Source organism: Pinus tabuliformis, chromosome Q (genome assembly GCF_031772625.1).
Source record: "Pinus tabuliformis cultivar Carrire ecotype Pingquan chromosome Q, CPIR1, whole genome shotgun sequence".
In the NCBI taxonomy this organism is placed as follows: Eukaryota; Viridiplantae; Streptophyta; class Pinopsida; order Pinales; family Pinaceae; genus Pinus; species Pinus tabuliformis.
In genome coordinates, this window is record NC_142296.1 from 934,947,702 (window position 1) to 934,966,914 (window position 19,213).

The window sequence follows — 19,213 nt, forward strand, 5'->3', positions numbered from 1 at the left end:
TCAAGGTTTGTAGTAGCGGCTATTGCTCCAGTGACTTCTGACTCTGGATTTAAAGATTCTAAATGCAATGGAGAAATCGGGGGAGATAGTGAGGGCGATTTACTCTCAGAATGGTATTTAGATTTAGATTTTCTTTCCATTCACAGTTCGGAGCCCTCCTTCTAGCGCCAAATATGTTGAATCCCCAAAAATCGGGTCTACAACAAGGGGGATACACAAAGGCAGAAATAGTTAAGAGATAGAAGTACCATTTATAACTAGTCCTACTCATGAGCTTCAAGCAATAATGATTTATCTCTTCTTGATCTAACATCCACTAAGAGTACAAAAGTGCAACATCAGTAGCAGATATCAAATGCAAATATCAATAAATCCTGTTCCATTCATTCATCAAAACCTCCTCAGAGGGTACAAAATTGCATGTTTTGGGGATAAGTTTTTTGAAAAATTTCAGGACCCTTCTCTAAATTGATGAGAAAGGTTTAAATACTACTAACTAAATCTAAAAATAACTTATTACAAAAATGTAGGATGCAGTTTAAATGACCGTCCTCATTTCAGGAAAAATAAAACAAAATTAAAACTAAAATTAAATCTAAAATTAAAACTACTTCTGTATCTGCTCCTTGAAATCGCACGCATTCAGCATCTGTTTGAGAAGAGTCGGCTGGCTGACTTCCGATTTAGCTAAGTTGAGAAAACAGAATCGATAAGAGCTGGCACCATCTTTTCGACCAAATTGATGATACACTTGAGAGTCATCCATTGGCTATGTGGCTTTACCAAGTATGCCTAGTAATAATACCAATTCAACTTGGCCTCCAATTTGTTTGTAGTTGTTGTACGTTAGGTAAATATCCTGGAGTGGTTTCTGCAATCAAATTTTCCCTTTGCAAATTTTCATTTACACAATCAATAATATTGTTTGCTGTCGTGGCTGCTCCTTCTGCTGCTTGCTCTGCCTCCCTGATTTGTTCGTCCCATTTGTTAAAGAGCATTTCTTTGTGATTTTCATTGATCCTTGGTGCACCTACTCTTTTTCCCTTGTCTGTTTCTTGCCAAGCCAAATATTCAGTAACCCATTTATCAACTAAATCATAATCACTTCGTAAATCTACAACTTGATTAGTGGTTTTATCACTTATTTCACAATAATAGTTCCACTGCGATATTTTTTGGTCCAATGCTTCCTGCTATTGTAGTAATTGTTCATTCAAGGAAATGGATTCTGTGACAAATTATGTAAGTTTAGGATTATCCTTGTGCATCTCCTGTAAATCCTTTAACTGTTTTTCTTTCTCATTCAAACTTTTCTGATAACCTATCTGCATTTGTTGGAAGTCCTGCTGTAATCTTTCAAGCTGTTTCTGTGCTTCATTGTTGGCGTTGGCTTGTTGTAACTGTTGTTGCAAAACTTGTATCTGGTCTTCCTTTTCTTTTAGCAGTTGATGTACCTTAGATGCTTTATCAATAGTCGCAGAGGCATACGCTCCTGCGATCTGAGATAGTTTAGTGAGATTCTCAGTGGGATCTGTAGTGGGATCTTGCCATAGGACATCTAATTGTTCTGCGTCATGAGAGAGCATGTTTTCCAATTTCCTTTTCTTCCTCTGCCTTCTCACTACTACTTTGTGCTGTGGGCTATAAATTATATCAAGAGGAGGAATTTCTTCTATTTTAAGCATAAGCTCGGAGGATGGAGTAACAGGAATATGTTCCATATCTGAGACATTGCTAATTGTTCATGTGACTACTTCTTTTGTTGCCTGTGCATTGCTCACAGGTGTCTTTATGGTTTGTCCTTCAAGATTGATCAAGTCATTGAAGGTTTCCCATTCTTTATCAAGTTCGATTCTGACTGATGGTGGCTGAACAATGAGAGGGGGAGGATCTATTTGCGGGGAGGTAAAAACCTGTTGCTGTAGAAGTTCCGTTGACTGGGCAGTATCCTTTACTGACCCTTCGCTCTTATCCTGTTCACTTTTGGATCTTTTAGAATGTTTAGATGTTTCTTTTCCAGACTTGGATTTAGATCCGTTTGTGCCTGAACTTCCACTAAGATTAACACTTGGAGTTGGTTCCCTTACGGGTTCTAAGCGTAGTTTTTCCAAAGGAATGCTGGCTAACCTTCTTTCCCTGTTTATTTTGAAATGTTGAAATTCTTCTGGAGAGAGTTGCATTTGGGCTACATATAGAATTTCTTCAAGTGTGATTTTCTGTTGGAATATGTCATTGAACAGATCATCTTCTCCAGAAAACACCTTTATCTTGACTGCAGTAGTGAAATTCTCAGCAACATCATGAGGGTCGAATGGTCTTCCTGAAAATTTGAATAACTGTAAACACGTTATATTTTTTACTTCTGTGAATGCATGGCCTACATCAAATAGCGAAAAGGCCCCACAAGCTATAGGAAACTATGGCCAGATAGCCTTCTTTTTGTCTTTCAAATCTTTAGTCAAACCTCCTTCTCCACAGGTTTGATAAGCAATTTCTCGAGCCATGAGTTTATCAGGGACATACAAAGGTAGGACGTGAGGGGAAGCAGAACTTCCGAATACCCTGACATAAGTAAATAGTTCCTCCCTGAACCATCTCGCAACCAGGAGTATGTCTACCTCTGCTTTAGGAGAGCATCTTGGAGCATCCTTATCATACAACATCCTGCATAGGGGCATCATGATTCCATGACAAATCTGGTAGAAGTGTGGAGCGAACTTAGAGTCCCACATTTCTTTATGATACATATGGATGGGTAAGGGGTCTTGAGTTGTCCATTTCCAACCCATCATAGGAAACTTAGAAACATAACATATCGCATCCTTCACATACGCAGATAGGTAAAAAGGGGGATAAATTCTCTGAGAAGCAGTTCTTTTAGACTGGTAATTTACAATGGCCGTGACTAGGTTATCAGAAAATATCTTAGCCAAATCTACAATAGTGGCATTCGTGGTGGCATCCAGTAGCGGTAGCCATTCCGATGAAAATTTGTTAATATCTGGCATTCCAAACAGTCTACAGAGCATGGTAGTAGCAAAGCAATATGGGGAAGTGAGAAAACCAGTACTATACATACCATGTTTGTCTTTCTTCAGCGGTTTGTCCCTCCTCGACCAGTATTTAGTGGTTTCTGCCAGGTCTTGATTTTCTTTTACGAATTTCTCCATAAACTGCTTGTTATAAGTTGCCTATGGCTCTGGTAAATGATACATGAGCTTTAAATCCTGTGTAGCGAATGAGCCAATGAGTCCTTGACCCTGAGTTTTAAACTGTGTATTTCTGATATCAACGATGTCCAGTATCCACTTAACCATGTCCGTGTATGGGAGAATTTTGGGCCTTGCTGCTATCCGGTGCAAGAGTGAACAAGCTAGCTCTGTGATGGATGCCTCAGAAGAACTATGTGAACTCGCAGTAGCAGTAACTTCCATTACTCTCGAATTTTCCTCCTCAAGTAGATTATACATGCCTTCCCACGTAGCAATACCAGCATCTCTGTTACAGGCTATGTTTGTATACAAAGGCGTCATTTCTTTCTCTTCAGAGCTCGAAGCTTTGCTTTTCTTTCCCATAATATCCTGCATACTGCTTTGTATCGTTCTCTGTTCTTTGTTCCTGCAATTTACAAGTGAAGTGAGAATAATGATAAGTAAGGGTGATGGGAAAGTTTTAAATGCCGAAGATGCATAAAATATACCACCTTACGTGAAATGATTTTTCGATAAGAATGAAACCATATTCCATTAATAACTGGCAACTAACTCATTTATTAGCATTAAAGCACATAACCAGGTGTCAGTTTATGGAAAATACTTTTTTGAATAACAAGCTCGAAAGATCTGAGATGAAGCAATTTTGCGATTTGCTTCGCAATATCACAGATCGCAACATCGCAGATCGCAACATCGCAGAGTCATAACATCACAGATCACAACATCGCAGAGTTGATAGCTCGCTATATCGCATTATCGCATTGTCGTTGTATCGCGAAATCGCAATATCGCAATATCGCAGATCGCAGGAATGTGATATATGACAATCTTCATTAATCTGTTTCTACGAAATGTGATTTGTGATATGTGTCATTGCATATCGACAATTTAAGGTGTTTCAATGTAAGTTGTGCTTGATGTATGCGATGCAATATTTCCTAAGGAAAGAATTTGTCTTACCTTATCATAGAACTCAGATTTTTAGATTTTTCAAGGGGTTCTTCCTATGTTTATGATGGTAAGTTTTATTAGGAAAGGGAATTTAAGCACTAATTTGATTTTTTAGTTTTTAACTAAGGGTCCCCACTTATTTAGTATTAGGAATAACACTAAATAAGAAGGGGGGTTGTTGCTGGCCACAATAGGTCCTAATCACCTAGAGTGGAAATAGTTGAAAATAGCTTGATTGGTTGCATATTTAGGGACATTTCAGTGAGTTCTCTTTGCTCCTAGATTGCCATAGATTTATGAATTTTTGAGTCTTTACAAGTTCTCTTAGTAATTAAAAGTGGTTGATCGACCAATTCATCGGTCTAGGATGCTTCATGGGCACTCACCTACGAGTATCGAACCTTATTCTAGAAGGCATAGGAGAAATTTTGCTAGTGATTTTCAATTAGTAGAAGTGATTGCATCAGAGATTGATCCTTCGCTTCAGCCTATAGTTTCATAGGGTGGACCTAGTGTAAGTCATGATTTGGATAGGAACACTCCAATCCTTTCTATGGTTCTCTTCTAGTCAGAAGATGAAGTTGAGGTTGAAGAGATTCCTGAGTCCCCTGTGACTCCTTCTTCACCTCTTCCTCCCAATTATCCAAATGTTCTATTATACATTAGGACCCTGAATCATAGGTTGACAAGCCCGGGTATTTCTTGTTCTTTTCTTCTGATGACCACTACTGGGATCACGATTTTGGCTATGAGTACTACTAGTGTGCATACTCCTCTTTCAATTCAAGGATGAGGTACAATTGTTATATCTACTATCACTCGTAGTATTACAATATTTAGCTCTACCTCCATTCCGTCTTTGAGTGGGGGTACCCAAGATTTTTGTTCACAAACTGGTTCCTTCTCCATTGGGATACCTTCTAGTGCATTTCCTTTGATTCCTTTAACCATTTCATCCGCTGTTTCCACAACTATGACTTCTATGGCTAGTGTTTCATCATCTTTCTAAGGTTTTCCTTTTGGAAGTGGTCATATACTTCATTCTAACTGTTGGCTTGAAAGGGCCTGACCCAAGTTCAGCATTAATTATCCAAAAAAATCCCTACACTACTATCCCTTTCAGCATCATCCCGCGGAGAGCAGACTGAAGTCTCACCCGAAGAAGTATGGGGGGATGCTGGAACCAAGTTTCCGCACCCTCAGAGGGTTGTGATTTCATTTGATTTCTTATATCCCTGCCTTCGTGCAGGTGATCTCGTCCTAGGGCTTGTAAGACAAACCCTCTATTTTGGCTTTCAATTCCTCTGTGAAAGGATATGATTGTCCTTCTCGCAGCCCGAGCCTACTGCTAAGGTACTTTTGCACTGCCATGGTAGCGTGCTACACAAATTCCCCAATTAATCTAAGTGCCTTGCTTTTCTTATCAAACAATTATAGTTATCCCCGTGTAAACATATATTCATATATGCATTCAGTTATTCAATTGCATTCATTCATGCACCATATAAGCATAATAAATAAAATTCATACATAACATATCAAGATGCATCAATAGAAAAAAGACACAGAAATTGCAAAATATCCCTCTTTATTAATATCTTCCTAGTGGTTACAACCTCTGTTTGCCCTGCACACACAATTGTAGGGGTCCGCGCACTCAGTTGTGGACTTCTACCCTAGGCCTCTGTAAACTCAGCTGTAGAGCCTTTACCTATGCTACAACCCAAGACTTAAACTTCTTTCTCTAAAGCTATGATTCTATTACATCATCCATCATTATCTATCTCTCAAAATACTTAGAGCTTAGCTCTTTTTATACAATCCCATGGTCTACGGACCATGGGCAGATCTCTTACAGCCGACTTTACTTTACAAAACTAAGGGTAGAATACCCTTTATGACACATAACACCTTTTCACTCTGCGACCACAAAATGCAAAGTATTTACAATAATATTACCAAAATTGACTTAAACATGGGCTTTTAGCCCCAAAATTGCCCTTGGGGGATCCCGCTCCCAATAGGCCCCCAACACAAACATCGTGACTTGCCCTCGAGTCACTTGGTAGTCATGGAGATCTTTACATGAAGCCCGTGCAACTTGACCCTGATGATCACAACTTCGGCTGTGCACTGAGCTACTGCTTACTTCACATCTTCGACTATCTTCTCGATTATTGCCCCTACGTTGTCAGCCTGATGTTGTTGTTGTGTTGCTTACAAAGTCACAAGCTTGCCTTCAATGTTTCTTGTGAATGCATAAGCTTCCTCTAGGCAGGGCTTTAGTTGCACCTTCAACACTACTTCCTTGTGCAACGTTGTGTCCACCTATTCATTCAGTTGCTTTGCTTCCTACATCTTGGCTAACCTCTATGTCAGTGCAACGATTCGTGTTTTGCCCTTAACTTCATCATAACATTGTTGGAGTTCACACACTTCTATCTCTGGCCTCTGGATGTTTGGGTCCTCCTACAAGCCGGTTAGGACCTCAAACAATCATTCAAACAACTTTGTACAATTTGCCAATACTTCGACTACTTCCAGGGTAGCTACTTCGGCCTCTCTCTCCATTCCCTGTGCTAGCTCCTCTACTACTTGTTGTGTATTGATAACTTTTGAGGGCATGGACATGATCTTCTGCAAGAATTCCTATGTGTCTTCCGAAAAACTCGCAAATACCCCAGAACTATCAGAACCTCGTATTGCTCATGATTCATAGGTGCTTGAGAGCTCAACCACTGAATACTCAAAATGCCAAGTGTTTTTCACTGGGCATCCACTTGTAATTTATAGGGCAATTTGAATTCAAATCCAAACGTTCCCCCCAAAATCGGTTCATTAATACTGATTGGCGGCATATTTTCAAGGATCTAAGGCATAAATTTCATCTTAAATGTCAGCTACTCGCTCCATTTGGCCTCACTTCTGCCATCTTTTCATGAACAGTAACTTTAACAGTCACTTTCCAGTCGACCTGTGTGATTTCTCCCTAGGTAGTGCAACTCCCTCCGCACTGCTGCGGACCTAGTGACACATTCTCACTTCGCACCATCTTCCAATCACATAGCTCTCCAACTCGGGAAATGTATTTTATAGTCCTGTGCCTCCTTTTAGCTTCCTGGAGTGCTAAGACTGTGCTACTTTCATTTAGTCACATGGCCAGACCACTGGTGTATGGCTTCAAGAAACCACCATTCACTTTTCCTGGGAACGGTTCTCCATTTAATTTGACTAATTTTACCACTCCTCCGTCGGTAATCTCCTTAATAAGAAAATGCCCTAACCAGTGCATCCTGAATTTCCCTAAAAATTTATCAAAATTACTATCGTATAACAAAACTAGGTCATTTACCTTAAATGTGCGCGGCTTGATGTGTCGATCATGCCATGCCTTTTCACACTGCTTTTGGACCTACTGGTGAAATCCAACCAAAAATATTTCTTCTTCAAGCTCATCTAGTTGTGTGAGCCTCTCTTCTAGGGCTCCGTGATCCATCATACCTATGAGCGTTGCTATGCATAGACTATGAATGATGTATTCCATAGGCATTACGGCTTCCACACCATATACAAGCCTAAAAGGGGTTTGTCCTGTCAATTTCTTTCAAGTCGTTTGATAAGCCCACAATACTATAGGTATGCGTAGGTCCCAATCACTTCATTGAGCATTGAAAACCTTGGTCAACATGTTTTCAAGAACTTTGAACACCTCCACTGTCCCATTAGCCTATGGGTGATAAGGTGTGCTGTTATGGTGATATACCTGAAACTCCTCTGTTAGTGCATTGATTGTATCATTCAGGAAGTGAATACCATGATCAATCGTCAAGATCTTTGGACATCCAAATCACATCAGTACATGCCCAAATAGGAACTTTGTGGTTTTCACGCCTGTGCAAACCTTCACCGGCTGCGCTTTTGCCCAACGAGTCAAATACTCTATCACAGTGATAATGTACCTTGCTCCGGTCTTCCCTTGTGGCTGAATGGGTCCTACAAAATCTATCACCCACTTCTCGAAGGGTTGCAATGTCTTTTGTGGATTAAAATGCATTTCATCCCTCCACGATGGCCTGCCCATTCTTTGACATACATCACACGCCTTGCAATATGCTTTTGAATCCTAATGAAGGGTTGGCCACCACGACCCTGCACATAGAATCTTCTACTTGGTTGCTCTCCCTGCATAATGTCCTCCCGTGATGCCCCCATGAGCATTCACGAGAATGCTACTTCTCTCGAACTCAAGTACATATCATCACAATATCTCATCAGTACCCATGTTGTACAGATGCCCAGCAATGACAGAAAAATCTGTCGCGCGCACCACTAATTCCTTCTTTTGCTAGACAAAGTATCCTTCTAGTGCAGTTCTTGTTGTTAGGAAGTTTATTATATCCTCAAAATAACCATCCATGACACACACTACAAATGGCTACACGTCAGGCAATCCTTCTTCCAAGTTACTAGGTTCCTCCCCCGTTTCGATGCGCGACAGATGTTCAGGTCCCACGTTCAATCGTCCAAGCTTCACGACAACTTCAAAATCGTATTCTTGGAACAATAAGAGCCATCTACAAATTCTCCCCCCCAACACAGTCTTATTGACCAGGTACTTTAGCACAAAGTGATCCATATACATCTTAAAATGGCCTCCTAGTAAGTAGTGCCAATACTTCTGGAGCACATACACCATAGCTAGCCCTTCGCACTCGGTGATGGAATAGTTCTTCTCTACTTTAGATAACCTATGGCTTGTGAACACAATAGGATGTTCCAAGCCTTCTCCACCAGCCTATGTTAGTACTACTCCCAATGTTATACATGACATGTCGACATGTACATGAAACTCTTTCTTCCAGTCTGGGAAGACTAGAATCAGTGCGGTAAGCATCTTTTCTTTCAATATGTCCAAGCTCTTTTTTACAGTCATCATTCCAGCAAAGCATGACATCCTTCTTTAATAATTTTTCCATAGGCACGGTGATCTGGGAATAGCTTTTGATAAACTTTCTGCAATATCTTGTATGTCCTAGAGTAGCATGCAACTGTTTCACACTCCTCAGCGCTTCCAAGTTCAGTATCACTGCGATATTTGTGGGGTATACCATTAGCCTTTATCTACAAACCACATGCCCCAATAGGTTCCCAAAAGGAATGCAAAACAAACACTTCTTGAGATTGAGTGCGATCTGGTATCTTTGACAGGTATCCAGCATCAAGCGCAAGCTTGCTACATGGTGCTTAACCAGCCCAAATACAGTCTAGTCATAAAAATATACCTCCAAGAACTTATGAATAAATTCCTTGAATGTCACAACCACCACGCGTGAAAATATTGTAGGCACATTCTTCAATCCAAACAACATTACAGTGTATTGAAAGCAACCCCACTCAGTTGCGAAGGTGGTCTTGCTCCTATCCTCTAGCGCGATTTTGATTTGGCGGTACCTAGAGAACCCATCAATGAAGGAATATGCTTCCTGGATGCCTGCATTTTCCAACACTTCATTTGTGAACAGAGTCAGGAAAGGATCATGCACACAAGCGTCATTCAGTTTTCTAAGATCCACACATATCCTTATCTCATCCTTTTGCTTCTTCTCTTGCATCGCCATTGGGCTTACCTAATCAGATTCTTCCACAGGCTCAATGATGCCTACCACGAGCATCATGTCTAGCTCTAAGTGAGCCTTCTCCTTATATTTTGGATTGAGACGGTAAGGCCTTTGCTTAGTTGGTTTCGCTTCAGGCTTTAACATGATCTTCATCATTCCAAGGTCCCCAATTATTCCTTTTAGATCTGTAAACTTGGTAGGGAATAAGTCCTAGTATTCGTGGAGAAATTCAACGACCTTATCCATCGTTGCATCATCCCAATAGTCTCTAATCTTCGTGAATTTGGGTTTTGCCTCCATACCAATCTTCACTTGTTTCATTCTCAATGGCGCGGTTATATCAAGGTTCTCAATCTACAGTCCTTGAACCTCGCGGTGGCCTTCTATTTCTGGAATGTTAATCTTTTGTGGATCCTCGTCCTCTTCTTCACAAGTTACATTATAACATTTGAGTGTGTGACTCAACTGAGTAGCCCATTCAGGCTCAATTAGGTCTAAAGGATCCTCCGGTATCCTAAAGATAGCTACTTTCACCTCTTGTAGCGCTTCATCAATACTGTCAAACCCGTCCTCGAAATTGAATGTCATCATGAATCCTTTGCGCTGGATATCCCATTCACCTATCCCATGCCAGAGCTCTATTTCTATATACCAATTCATTGGGATAGAATCCAGGGTATGATAGAACATGTGCACCCACTCAAGTTGGGGCTCTTCACCATAAGCCTACGTCCATTTGGCCAGATGCATGCGTGGATCGTTCTTCCCATCATACTTTTTTGTCAACCACATCTTAGGCTTCCCAAATCATGTTCTCATCATCCTCCTACATTTGCGCCAATCATCAAAGCTTCTCTTGTGTGTACCCCACCATCTTGAGAGCGTAGCACGTAGTGTCCAATCCAAGGTCTGGAAGTGCTGCTTTTCTGGTACCTCCCTTTCAAATGCATCCAAAAAGATATCCACCTCATTCAGACCATCATAAATATGCATATTTCTTACCTCGACGACACACAGCGTAGCGACTAGGTCATCATGTTGCAATTCAGCGTAGTTACTTCATGTAACCTATTCTACCAATGTTCTATTTCTTCATCAGAGTCTGAAGTGCAAGAACTGTTTTGATCCCATGTAATCCATTCATTCACAGTGAGATTCACCCAATCTTGGTCTCCTACTGTTATCTTATAGATACAATCCAGGTTGTCATCACTCTCATAATCGCAGATAGGTTTAGTATAGCGCGATCCTTCAGCAGGATCAAGGGGTACTATTATGCACAAAGATCATTTTTTGCTTCTTCAGATTGATTACCCCATTCATATCAATAGCCCAATCAATTCCCAAGAGCGCGGGATAGGGATTGTCGTCATTTACTATCTCTATTACTTCAAAGGCAGCAAGTGCGCTCACTCCGTCAATATCCATGGTCACCCCCTGCAGCCACCCCATGGGGATGATTTTCTATTGATTCACCATCCTTAGCTGAATCGGAGACCATTGCAGCGTAGGTCTGTTTTGGTAGGACATTCACATCTGACCCCAGGTCCAAAATGATCTAATCCATTTCATACTCTCCTATCTGCGCAGTCAGTCTCATCTCTCGTCCCGTCCTTGTTTTATGCTTTCCAATATTTTGTACTACATGCAACTTACCTGGCACAGTTCCAGCGCATCTATTGATGAGTTCTTGTAACCCTTTCACAGCCTTACTGTCATGCAGTAACTTCATACAGGTTTCCAAGAAAGTTGTGAGCATAGAGGGGTCCATCTCCAGCTTAGGCTTATCCTTGCTTCCTGAGGTGGAGGCCTCAGCGAAGCTCTTCTTAGATTCCATGAAGGCTTCACAAGCATGCTCCGAATCAAACTCAGCCTCTTTTGTCAGGACTTTGTGAACCCATGTACTGTCTTCTAGTTATTTCCCCTTGTCATCTCCTATCGCGATTCCACTTCTGTGCACTATATTTACATTTGGATCTTCCTCACATGGCTCACACCTCATCATTTGCAGGTTCTAAGTCAGCGGAGGTGGTAGCACCCCTTTGTCACATATCCTAGCTATCATCATAGGACAGTCTTATGTTTCATGATCAAACAGCGTGCAATACTTGCATGATGGACATGTTGGATTAGTGCAATCATGGGAATAGTGTCCCGGTCCTCCACAATTGTAGAAAATCAACTGTTTTCGACCTCTGTCAAGTCCTCCTCGGCCTTGGCCTCATCCGCACCCCCGAAATCCTATCCATGCCATCCCTGCATTCTGGTCAAGGGGCCGCATTTCGGCCTGAACTCTATAGGCGAGAGTTCTATCCATCATCAATTCATAGCTCCCACAAGTACGCTCATCATGTCCTACCGACCTACAAAAGTTTCAGAACAACTATTTTGGTGCTTGTACATACTTCTGTAGCAAGTGACAGTTATATGTGGCATGTTTCCCGGCTACGTGACAGATAGCGCACCATAATGTAGGCCCTGCGCTAGGTCCTAATTGAGCTTCTAGCCTTAAAGGCATTGGTCCTCCTCCTTTAATGTAGTTTGCAAAGACTGGGCAATGGTCTTTGTCATGACCCTGACTCTTGAATTTCAAGCACCATACCTCCTCGCGTACCTCTGGTTGGACCATCCTATCCTGCTTCAGACTTTGCATCTCAAGGCACAGATTCTTCATTTGTGCATGGATCTGCTGAACTCTTAGATTAGGATCTTGCATTGGAGTCTCATGTAGTCTCATGGAAATCTCCAAGGCCTATGCCTGAGTTGTTATCTTCTACTGTGACAACGCACTCCTTAAGTGTGGTGGTAGCGAAGCCACAAATCACTCATGATGTTCTCCATCGGTCAAATTCATGCTGGCTTCGCGGATTGTGTATTTCAACCTCTGATCTAGTTCCCAAGGCATCCTGCTTGGTTGCATCGCGATCTCTTTGAATCCCATAATTGATTGGACCTCATATTTAGGCCTACTAAATTCCCTATTTAGTGCTACCTGGATGTCTGCTACTCTAGCATTTGGGTTATCGTTAGAGTACTTAATATACCAGGTTAGTGTGTAATCTTGTGGAGCACTAACCAGTGTCACCTTCTTTATATCATCATTTGTAACACCTTGAGCTTCCCATACAACCCTCACAATGAACCAGAATTGGTCTGGGTCCTCATTTCCTAAGCCTTTGAACAAAGGCAACTTCACTGTATTTTCCATACTGAACCGTGGTGGAGGTGGAGGTGGTACGGGCGAAGTTGGAGGTGAGGGTGGTGAAGTTTGAGGTGGTGTGGTTGGAGGCAGTATTTGCGGGAATCCTTGTCTTATTAACTGAATAGCACTTCGTGGAGAAACCTTCACTATTCCTTCTTCATTACTTCACGGAGGTGAAATCAAAGGGCTATACTCTGGGCCATTTTTCCCTTCGTTCCTGTAAGTTTTTCCGCCTCCCATAGTTTGAAACATCAAGGTAGTTGCATAACCCATTTTTCACACAACAACATTTTAATCCAAGTATTCAGATATTTTATGTATTGACCTCGCGGTCCTTTGAAAAAGTGTTTCTCTGCCTCACTATAGCTGACTAAGGTGTCGACTGCAAATTCAGTCACAAATCCTCCTATGACGTGATCGAGCCAATGATCAATAGTGCGGGCGATCTTATCCTTCGATGCTTCCAACCTTCACACTAGCTCTGGGGTCTACACAATAGGACCGTCAAGTTTTCACCTTCTTTGGATATCTGCTAGCTTCAAGATCCACTAATATAGCTCGATAGGGAAGGAGCAAAAAAAGATCTCATGGATCTCTATATATAGGTATCTATCCAACCACTATTATTTTGTTAGTCGTGGGTTTCCGTTCTATTTTGCCGCGAATTCATGGATTTTTCTATCCAACCAATCTCCAATCTCCTTCTTAGTTGGATTCCAGTGATATGACATCACACATCTCTTATGCAGATATCGGTCCCAGCAATGGAACCATTTGTTGGCTTGAGGGGGCCTGACCCAGGTTCAACGTTAATTAGCCAAACAAATCCTACACTACTGGCATTTTCGATATCATCTTGTGGAGCACAGATCGAAGTCTCACCTGAAGCAGTATGGGGGGATGCTGGAACCAAGTTTCCACACCCTGAGATGGTTGTGATGTCGTTTGATTTCTTCTATCCGTGCCTTCACACAGATGTTCTCGTCATAGGGCTTGTAAGACAAACCCCCTATTTCGGCTTTCAATACCTAAAGGATACGATCATCCTTCGTGCAGCCTAAGCCTGCTACTCAGGTACTTTCGTGCTGCTATGGCAGTGTGCCGCACAAATTCCCCAATTAATATAAGTGCCTTGCTTTTCTTATCAAACAATTATAGTTATCCTCATGTAAACATATATTCGTATATGCATTCAGTTATTCAATGTAATTGCATTCATTCATGCACCATATAAGCACAATAAAGAAAATTCATACATAACATATCAAGATGCATCAACAGAACAAACACACAAAAATTGCAGAATATATCTCTTTATTAATATCTTCCAAGTGGTTACAACCTCTGTCTACCCTGCGCACACTGCTGCAGGGGTCCATGCACTTAACTGCAGACTTCTACCCTAGGCCTCTACACACTCAGCTGCAAAGCCTTTACCTATGCTACAACCCAAGACTTAGACTTCTTGCTCTAAAGATATGATTCTATTACATCATCCATCATTGTCTATCTCTTAAACTACTTAGAGCTTAGCTATTTTTATATAATCCCATGGTCCACAGACTATGGGTAGATCTCTTACAGCCGACTTTACTTTACAAAACTAAGGGCAGACTACCCTTTATGACACATAACACCTTCACACTCCGTGACCACAAAATGCAGAGTCTTTACAATAATATTACAAAAATTGACTTAAACATGGGCTTTTAGCGCCAGAACTGCCCTTGGGGGATCCTGCTCCCAACACTAACCCTTCTTAGGATCATTTCCTTTCTCCACTCAAGGCCGAGGTTATAATCCTTTTCAAGGAGGTTAAGGATGGACTAACCCTTCTTTTAGCGGTTTATGATCCAGGAATCAATTTTATTTTGGTCAACAGGGGAACATGCCTTACTCCTCTGTAGGAAACTTTCAAGGTTATTCTCCCTTCACCAATGCGTGAAACCATTACCAAGGGATCTCCTCTCCTATCAATACTTTGCTTGGGGGAAATTTTCGTGGCTATGGTAACCCTTCGGTAGGAGGTGGTTAAACTCTAAATTTTTTTGGACCACAAGGTTTTCCTTATGATTCAGTTTCTTCTATGAACAATCCTCGACAACCTGGTGCCTCTACATATCTAGGATATTATTTTCAAAATGTTGGGAATCCTACTCATGGTGAGTGGAATTATCAAGCTCCTCCATGCCTATCATCCCTGGCAACCCTAAATTTACCAGATCTTTCAAAATTGACAAACGACCTGATCTAATGTAATCTGGCTTGGACTCTAGTCCCCACCAAACTTCCATCAGATGTTCAAAAATTCAAAGGAAAGTCTAGAGAGGATCCAGCTGACCATGTAACAACATTCCATTTATGGTGTTCATCTAACTCCATATTTGACAATTCAATCAGGTTGAGATTGTTCCAAAACACCTTAACTGGAAATGCTACCAAGTGGTATATAGAGCTTAGTGCGGTTACCTTTGCTTCATTTGGAAAATTGGGTACTATGTTTTGAACCATTTTCAGTTTCTCATTCGATATGATGTTGGAACTAGGCTTCTTGGGGAAATTATATGTGTTATAGTTTCCAACATTAAATTATCAATTCGGGGTTCGTAAGCTTCGAGGCGCAAGCGCAGGTAACATAGGATCAGAGCATCTAACCTAAACTAATATCAAATTCCTATTTCTGAATTAAGTATAGAATGCAAATAAATAATTTTAATCTCAATCTAAATCAATCAAACTTAATTTTAATGCAAGTAAAATTTAACTACAATGAAACCACACTCATGCATTAACTACAAAATACTCATATGCTATCTACTAAATTCAACCTATGTTCAATGAAAGCATTCATTCAATCTCCCTCAAGCTAATCAAAACAGAGCATTCTATTCAAAGAACGTGAACACTAAATCTATGCTAAGCTCACAAATATGAAATCTAATTTAAACTAATGAACACAAAATCTAAACTAAGCTCTAAAGTTTCTAATTCAATCCAACCAAAGAAAGACATTCAATGAAAGATAGACATTCAATCAAATTAATTAAACATATAAACTTCTAAAAATAATTCTTAAACAATCTTCTCAAAGAATCTAAGATCTATTGTTAAATTAACCATCCTATTCAACACTGGAAAGAATCTTGAATGATAATTTAAATGAATAAAAACCTCTATTTACAGAAACCTGAACTACTTATTCAAAAAGGGAAATTGAATTCCTATCTATGAGAACATTTGACAGAAAATCTAATTAAAACATAATAAAGACAAGCACACACACTCTTAGATTATAACTATAGCTCCTATGAGATTTTGCAACATTTTATAAGTCATGTACTTAACAATGAGGTTAGAAAGGACTAAGAATCTATCCATGCAAATCTCGTCAAATTAAATCCACAATACAAGACTTCAAAAATTAAACATGACTCTCACCATTTTAAAGAAATATCACAATCATGTGCATGACTCTAATTCAAACAATTTGGAATTCATTAACCAATCGAAACTCATACTACTAGATCATTCATGTGCACTGTTGAACTCAAGAATTGCAAGATGTAAAGATCAGAATCCTCATAAAATACTCATACCGGATCAATTCTTACAAGATGAGGCTCCTTTGGAACATGCAATTAATCGTTAAAAACTATTACACAGTGTACATAAACCAATCAAACAACTCGCTCAACAATTTGATCTACAGGAATGAAATGAAACATTTAAATACAGAATCAAAACAAACCATTTAAATTGATCAACCACACAATATACTCTAAGAAATCAACTCAATAAACTAAATCTGAATCTAAACTAGCAATGAACCTAGTTCCAGAAGTGGTGGGCCCTTGCCACACCTGGAGCAAGGTGAACTAACTCAGTGAAATGAAATCTAAAATGCAATCATAAATAACTCACAGTGGAATGAGTGCTGGAACTTGTATTAAATCAAAATGATGGCATACAAAGTCTAGAATAACATAAGTTCTTAATCAACAATTCTGGAGCATTACAACAATTACAGCAGTATCATTACTCAATTACTTGGCTCCCTTAATCTCAGCTCATCGGGTCTTTAAGAAGACAGTCGATGGAACAAAGCTAAACTAACCAAGATCTTAACATAACAAATTTATTAACAGATGGCTACTGTTGGGTGTTGTTTTTTACCTATTTTCTACACATTATTTCCCCTGTTTTGACCTTTCTGTCCTCCAAGCATGTGCCCTTATATGACCAAACTCCCTGTTTTCTTACCTTTTCAATCCATTTTACTGTCATGTTACTTTGTTATATTTTACCGAATAATATGAGGCTTTATTCCTTTTTTTGGCTAACTGGGAGAACATTGAAGGAGTATGTTGGGAAGTTCATCTTTTTCAGGTGTTGGCTCGTGAGAATGAAGCTATGAAGTAGACAGGCAGCAGGGATTAACTGTAGGAAAGGGTAGAATGGTTCATTGTTACACCCTGAGTGTTGTTACAGATTGCTGCTACATACAAGGTGTTGTTACAGGTTGCTGATGTTACGGATTTTTGTTACACATTGGATGTTGTTATAGGTTACTGTTACACATTAGATGCTATTACACCTCACGTGAGTCTGTCTTCACATCAACAGTGTTGTCTTCAGTTATGTTGCATCATCCCAAACCACCATTTGCTCAATGTTGTTGCACCGAAGCTGGAAATGTGGGTACTATTCCACATAATAGCTGTTGGCAGTAGGATTGTTTATTTTTGAAGCAACAAGACTCAAGTAGTTGCAACTGATGTATATTTATTTAGCAATAGGTTGTAACTTCTTTATTTTTTATCAGCATGAGAATCGGGAGATTCTCATGACTGATCTATTTTTCTAATTTTCGGGTTGTAATAATTATAAAAGACTTGACTTTTTATGTATCAGAGACAACATATAGAAGAGTATTGTTACTCTTTTTATGTAATCCTGAACTTATTTAATATCAATTGGCATGGTGATGCTATTATTACTTTCCAGCTGATTCGTTAATCACTTTTCGTGTTCTTCCTGCGCTCTGCTAAGGAGGAAGGGCCCTCCTCTTTAGTAGGGATTGTAGTGATTAGGTAGTGTACATTTCAGTCTAGTTCATTTATTTATAGTTTCTCATTGTTGTTGTACAAATTATGGATTGCATTCGCAGTTGTTTCTATTTATCTTATGCTATTACACAAAGTTAATCAATAGAGTAATAGTAACCAGCTGGAATAGATGTTAGTTCTTTTGTGACGCACCTTTATTTCAATAGCTGCGAGTTGTGATTTAATTCTATAGAATTTTTTTTGTATCTACATGCATGGTTGGATTCAGCAATTTAGATCAGCGACATCTTTTACAATTTTCTACATTTTCTTATGCTTGGCTTGAGTGTATCGGAACAGACAGTGCAAACTCCATTGAAACATCAAGACCTACCTTGGGTTGACAATTAATGTTGCAATCTGAGTCAATTAAGGTTGATTAAAATAGCACTACATTTTGGCATTGTTTCCGAGGATGGCAAGTTGATGATACAGTCAGCCAAGTTGTTTGTTTGATATAGAGTGCTCCTAGTTCACAATTTTTTGGCGGTAAGACAAGAGGTAAGAACCTGCATATCACTCTAACATACCTCGGCATGCTCACCATTGTCGAAGGTTGAGGCACTTCGAGTGTGATTTAATACACATAGGGTCCATGTTTGCATTTGTAGGACTTATAGAGACACTGAAATCACCCCCACTCTAATAAGTCACAGGAACGACAGGTTGTAAAAAGGAAACGAAGGGTGAAGATTTGGGAAGGAAGACATTTATTCAATAATTAATCTCCAAGGTGGAAAAAGAACAGTTCATCTCTCAAAGGAATGCAAGGAAAATAGGGCCATAGAAGGTTGTTACTCCCATAGCAAAAGAAGAAACCTCCATTCCCTCCATCTCGGGACTGTATCATTCTAAGGCTAGCACTCTTACTCCCAAGATCAAGGATTTGATTTATGAGCAAGAAGGGGAAGTTAGTAGCCAAAATTTGAGGACCGAGGGTCAAGGGGAACTGAGGGGGAACAACGGACACCTGAGATAGGGAAGCACTTGTTGATTTATCAATATCCTGATATAGGTAGTACGATGAAATAGCCAGCCCCAGGAATATCTGAGGCATTAATCATGTCTATAGGGCCATCACAAACATAGCTAGAAGAACATCTGGTACAAAAAGGTTTAGAA

At 40.0% G+C, this 19,213-nt stretch overlaps 1 long non-coding RNA gene across 1 annotated transcript in view; it reads right to left on the reverse strand.

Moving 5' to 3' along the window:
* LOC149222534 (uncharacterized) overlaps positions 1-19,213 on the reverse strand; it is a 386,945-nt gene that overhangs the window by 221,385 nt on the left and 146,347 nt on the right. The window lies entirely within an intron of this gene.